Genomic DNA, 6845 nt, shown 5'->3' on the forward strand with positions numbered 1-6845 from the left:
TCGCCACCAAAAAAAATAAAAAAAAACGAAAAAAAATGCTGATTATAATATCACCACAAAAAAAATGGTGATTATAATATCGCCACCAAATATATATATATATATATATATATATATATATATATATATATATATATATATATATATATATATATATATATATATATATATATACATATATATATATATATATATATATATATATATATATATATATATATAAATATATATGTATATATATATATATATATATATATATATATATATATATATATATATATATATATATATATATATATATATATATATATATATATATATATATATATATGTATATATATATATATATATATATATATATATATATATATATATATATATATATATATATATATATATATAAAGGTGATTATAATATCGCCACCAAAAAAAAAAGAAAAAATATGGTGATTATAATGTTGCCACCAAAAAAAAAAATATATTTATAGAAAAAAAGGAATAAAATTTTTTTGTTTAGTTTTATTTGGAAAGGGATTTTTTTTTTTTTTTTTTTTTCAGTTTTGTTTGGAAAGGAATAATCTTTTTGTTAAGTTTTGTGCTTCATCCATTTTGGACAGGTTCAGGACATCAGTTTCACTGGAAAGGACACCTGAAAATATTTGGCTTGAAGGACGCTTGGATGGACTGCCCCCAACTTAAAGGATGCAAGGCTTAACTATCCAGCTTGAACGATGCTTGGAATAACCTGGAGGACAACAGGATCTGCAGAGGGAAGAAATCTGGCTGATTCTAGTATACTACTGTATGTACCTTGATGGGGTGTACAAGACCTTTGTCAAGTGTACAAATGGTCGGATATCTAGATCTATTCCTTTGGATACCAACCTTCGGGTGGTTCTGGGGGAATAATCTAGAAGACTGGCTATGCAGAGGGATGAAGCTGGGATTCTTCTAGTATGCAGACAAGTTCTTGGAGGATGAACCGAGACATCTTTGGCTGGGGAGAGAAGCTGCATCTTTTGGAGGTAGGCATTCATGGTTAGGTGGGCAGCATCAGTCCAAATCTTTAGGAACTCGCAGCTGTGGAGCATCAAATAGCAGGAGCAGAAGATAGTAACAGCTAGCAAAAGTTAGCAGCGGCTAGCAGCAGAAGTTAGCAGCAGTAGCAGAACCAGCAGCAATGGAAAAGAAACAATTAGCAGTAGCTAGCAGCAGCCGCAGATGAAGTTAGCAGCAGCAAGTGGCAGCCATTATCAGAAGCAGCTAGCAGCAGCTAGGAGCAACAGCAAGCCGCAGATGCTAGCAGCAGCAGTTTGCAGCAGCAACAGTTGCAGTAGCGAGCGGCTGCAGCAGAGGCAAGCAACAGCTGCAGCAGGCTGCAGCAGCTGCAGCAGCTAGCAAAAGCAGCAGCAGCTACCAATGGTAGCAGCAGCTGCAGCTAGTAAAAGCAACAGCAGCAGCAGTCTGCAGAAGCATCAGTAAGCAGCAGCAACAGCAGCTAGCAGAAGCAGCAGCAGCAGCAGCTAGCAAAAGCAGTACCAGCTACCAATGGTAGTAGCAGCTGCAGCTAGCAAAAGCAGCAGCAGCAGCAGCCGCAAGCAAGAACAGCAGCAGCCGCAAGCAAGAGCAGCAGTAGCAGCAGCAAGCAGCAGCACTAGCAACAGCAGCTTGCAGTAGCAAATAGCAGCAGCTAGTAGCAGAAAGCAACAGCATGCAGCAGCTAGCAATAGTCGAGACTGCAGCTAGCAGCAGCAGTAATTAGCAGCTACATTTATTAGTAGCAAACGGAATCAGTTATGAGCGAACAGAATATATAAACAGCTGGGGGTCATGAGAAACAGCAGGAACAGAAGCAGCAAAAAAACAAAATATCCTGAAAAAATATAAAAAAAAGAACAGCAGCAAGAGGAGGAGAAGCAGCAAAAAAAAAAAAAAAGTTCTAAAAAAATATATATGTATAAAGAAAAGAAAGTGATTATAATATCGCCACAAAAAAAAAAAAAACAAAAAAAAAATGGTGATTATAATATTGTCACAAAAAAAAAATAGTGATTATATCGCCACAAAAAAAAATGGTGATTAAAATATCGCCACAAAAGAAAAAAAGAAAAAAAAGAAAAAATGGTGATTATAATATCGCCACCAAAAAAAAAAAAAAAAAAGTGTTTATAATATCGCCAAAAAATAAAAAAAAATAATATAAAAAATGGTGATTATATTATCGCCACAAAAAAAATGGTGATTATAATATCGCCACCCCCCAAAAAAAATTTAATAAAAATGGTGATTATAATAACGCCACAAAAAAAAAAAAAAATAATGGTGATTATAATATCGCCCAGAAAAAAAAATGGTGATTATAATATCGGCAACCAAAAAAAAAATATATATATAAAATGGTGATTATGATATCGCCACCAAAAGAGAAAGAAATATAAAAAATTGTGATTATAATATCGCCACAAAAAAAAAAAAAAAAAAATAGTGATTAAAATATCGCCACCAAAAAAAAAAAATGGTGATTATAATATTGTCACCAAAAAAAAAAATTGTAATTATAATATCGCCACCCAAAAAAAAATGGTGATTATAATATTGCCACCAAAAAAAAAATGAAAAAAATGGTGATTATGATATCGTCACCAAAAAAAAAAAAATAACACATAAGATGGTGATTATAATATCGCAAAAAAAAAGATAAAGGTGATTAAAATATCGCCAAAAAAAATGGTGATTATAATATCGCCACCAGAATAAATAAAATAAAGAATATAAAAAATGTTGATTATAATATCGCCAACAAAAAAAAAAGATATAGAAAATGGTGATTAAAATATCGCCACAAAAAAAATGGTGATTATATTAAAAAAAAAAATAAAAGATATTACCCCCACCAAAAAAAAAATAAAAGATGGTGATTAAAACATCGCCACAAAAGAAAAAAAAATGGTGATTAAAATATCGCGACCCAAAAAATAAATAGTGATTAAAATATCGCCACAAAAAAAATGATGATTATATCCTCGCCACCAGAAAAAAAAATTGTGATTAAAATATCGCCACAAAATTAAGAAAAAAGAAGGCTGATTATAATATCGCCACCAAAAAGAAAATAAAAAAAAACTACTGGCTAAGTTGTACGGATCAAGTAGATGGACTATGGAAGATGGAGAGAAAAGGGAACTTTGTTTTGAGGAGGAACTATCCTTTGATGTAGAGGTACAAGGCTACATTATAGGATAAAGTACTGTCTCAGTTGGAAGGATCAAGTAGATGGACTATGGAAGATGGAGAGAAAAAGGAACTTTGTTTTGAGGAGGAAATATCCTTTGATGTAGAGGTACAAGGCTACATTATAGGATAAAGTACTGTCTCAGTTGGAAGGACCAAGTAGATGGACTATGGAAGATGGAGAGAAAAGGGAACTTTGTTTTGAGGAGGAAATATCCTTTGATGAGAGGTACAAGGCTACATTATAGGATAAAGTACTGTCTCAGTTGGAAGGATCAAGTAGATGGACTATGGAAGATGGAGAGAAAAGGGAACTTTGTTTTGAGGAGGAACTATCCTTTGATGTAGAGGTACAAGGCTACATTATAGGATAAAGTGCTGCCTCAGTTGGAAGGATCAAGTAGGTGGACTATGGAAGATGGAGAGAAAAGGGAACTTTGTTTTGAGGAGGAAATATCCTTTGATGTAGAGGTACAAGGCTACATTATAGGATAAAGTACTGTCTCAGTTGGAAGGATCAAGTAGATGGACTATGGAAGATGGAGAGAAAAAGGAACTTTGTTTTGAGGAGGAAATATCCTTTGATGTAGAGGTACAAGGCTACATTATAGGATAAAGTACTGTCTCAGTTGGAAGGATCAAGTAGATGGACTATGGAAGATGGAGAGAAAAGGGAACTTTGTTTTGAGGAGGAAATATCCTTTGATGTAGAGGTACAAGGCTACATTATAGGATAAAGTACTGTCGCAGTTGGAAGGATCAAGTAGATGGACTATGGAAGATGGAGAGTAAAGGGAACTTTGTTTTGTGGAGGAAATATCCTTTGATGTAGAGGTACAATTCTACATTATAGGATAAAGTACTGTCTCAGTTGGAAGGATCAAGTAGATGGACTATGGAAGATGGAGAGAAAAGGGAACTTTGTTTTGAGGAGGAAATATCCATTCATGTAGAGGGACAAGGCTACATTATAGGATAAAGTACTGTCTCAGTTGGAAAGATCAAGTAGATGGACTATGGAAGATGGAGAGAAAAGGGAACTTTGTTTTGAGGAGGAACTATCCTTTGATGTAGAGGTACAAGGCTACATTATAGGATAAAGTACTGTCTCAGTTGGAAGGATCAAGTAGATGGACTATGGAAGATGGAGAGATAAAGGAACTTTGTTTTGAGGAGGAAATATCCTTTGATGTAGAGGTACAAGGCTACATTATAGGATAAAGTACTGTCTCAGTTGGAAGGATCAAGTAGATGGACTATGGAAGATAGAGAGAAAAAGGAACTTTGTTTTGAGGAGGAAATATCCTTTGATGTAGAGGTACAAGGCTACATTATAGGATAAAGTACTGTCTCAGTTGGAAGGATCAAGTAGATGGACTATGGAAGATGAAGAGAAAAGGGAACTTTGTTTTGAGGAGGAAATATCCTTTGATGTAGAGGTACAAGGCTACATTATAGGATAAAGTACTGTCTCAGTTGGAAGGATCAAGTAGATGGACTATGGAAGATGGAGAGAAAAGGGAACTCTGTTTTGAGGAGGAAATATCCTTTGATGTAGAGGTACAAGGCTACATTATAGGATAAAGTGCTGTCTCAGTTGGAAGGATCAAGTAGATGGACTATGGAAGATGGAGAGAAAAGGGAACTTTGTTTTGAGGAGGAACTATCCTTTGATGTATAGGTACAAGGCTATAATATAGGATAAAGTACTCTCTCAGTTAGAAGGATCAAGTAGATGGACTATGGAAGATGGAGAGAAAAGGGAACTTTGTTTTGAGGAGGAACTATCCTTTGATGTAGAGGTACAAGGCTATAATATAGGATAAAGTACTCTCTCAGTTAGAAGGATCAAGTAGATGGACTATGGAAGATGGAGAGAAGAGCAAACTCTGTTTTAAGGAGGAAATATCCTTTGATGTAGAGGTACAAGGCTACATTATACGATAAAGTACTGTCTCAGTAGGAAGGATCAAGTAGATGGACTATGGAAGATGGAGAGAAAAGGGAACTCTGTTTTAGGGAGGAAATATCCTTTGATGTAGAGGTAAAAGGCTATAATATAGAATAAAGTACTCTCTCAGTTAGAAGGATCAAGTAGATGGACTATGGAAGATGGAGAGAAAAGGGAACTCTGTTTTAAGGAGGAAATATCCTTTGATGTAGAGGTACAAGGCTATAAAATAGGATAAAATACTGTTTCAGTTGGAAGGATCAAGTAGATGGACTATGGAAGATGGAGAGAAAAGGGAACTTTGTTTTGAGGAGGAAATATCCTTTGATGTAGAGGTACAAGGCTATAATATAGGATAAAGTACTATCTCAGTTGGAAGGATTAAGTAGATGGACTATGGAAGATGGAGAGAAAAGGGGACTTTGTTTTGAGGAGGAAATACCCTTTGATGTAGAGGTACAAGGCTATATTATAGGATAAAATACTGTCTCAGTTGGAAGAATCAAGTAGATGGACTATGGAAGATGGAGAGAAAAGGGAACTTTGTTTTGAGGAGGAAATATCCTTTGATGTAGAGGTACAAGGGTACATTATAGGATAAAGTAATGTCTCAGTTGGATGGATCAAGTAGATGGACTATGGAAGATGGAGAGAAAAAGGAACTTTGTTTTGAGGAGGAACTATCCTTTGATGTAGAGGTACAAGGCTACATTATAGGATAAAGTACTGGCTCAGTTGGAAGGATCAAGTAGATGGACTATGGAAGATGGAGAGAAAAGGGAACTCTGTTTTAAGGAGGAAATATCGTTTGATGTAGAGGTACAAGGCTACATTATAGGATAAAGTACTGTCTCAGTTGGAAGGATCAAGTATATGGACTATGGAAGATGGAGAGAAAAGGGAACTTTGTTTTGAGGAGGGAATATCCTTCGATGTAGAGGTACAAGGCTACATTATAGGATAAAGTACTGGCTCAGTTGGAAGGATCAAGTATATGGACTATGGAAGATGGAGAGAAAAGGGAACTCTGTTTTAAGGAGGAAATATCCTTTGATGTAGAGGTACAAGGCTATAATATAGGATAAAGTACTCTCTCAGTTAAAAGGATCAAGTAGATGGACTATGGAAGATGGAGAGAAAAGGGAACTCTCTTTTGAGGAGGAACTATCCTTTGATGTAGAGGTACAAGGCTATAATATAGGATAAAATACTGTCTCAGTTGGAAGGATCAAGTAGATGGACTATGGAAGATGGAGAGAAAAGGGAACTTTGTTTTGAGGAGGAAATATCCTTTGATGTAGAGGTACAAGGCTATAATATAGGATATAGTACTATCTCAGTTGGAAGGATCAAGTAGATGGACTATGGAAGATGGAGAGAAAAGGGAACTCTGTTTTAAGGAGGAAATATCCTTTGATGTAGAGGTACAAGGCTACATTATAGGATAAAGTACTGTCTCAGTTGGAAGGATCAAGTAGATGGACTATGGAAGATGGAGAGAAAAGGGAACTTTGTTTTGAGGAGGAAATATCCTTTGATGTAGAGGTACAAGGCTACATTATAGGATAAAGTACTGTCTCAGTTGGAAGGATCAAGTAGATGGACTATGGAAGATGGAGAGAAAAAGGAACTTTGTTTTGAGGAGGAACTATCCTTTGATGTA

Source organism: Palaemon carinicauda, chromosome 34 (assembly GCF_036898095.1).
Source record: "Palaemon carinicauda isolate YSFRI2023 chromosome 34, ASM3689809v2, whole genome shotgun sequence".
Taxonomy (NCBI): domain Eukaryota; kingdom Metazoa; phylum Arthropoda; class Malacostraca; order Decapoda; family Palaemonidae; genus Palaemon; species Palaemon carinicauda.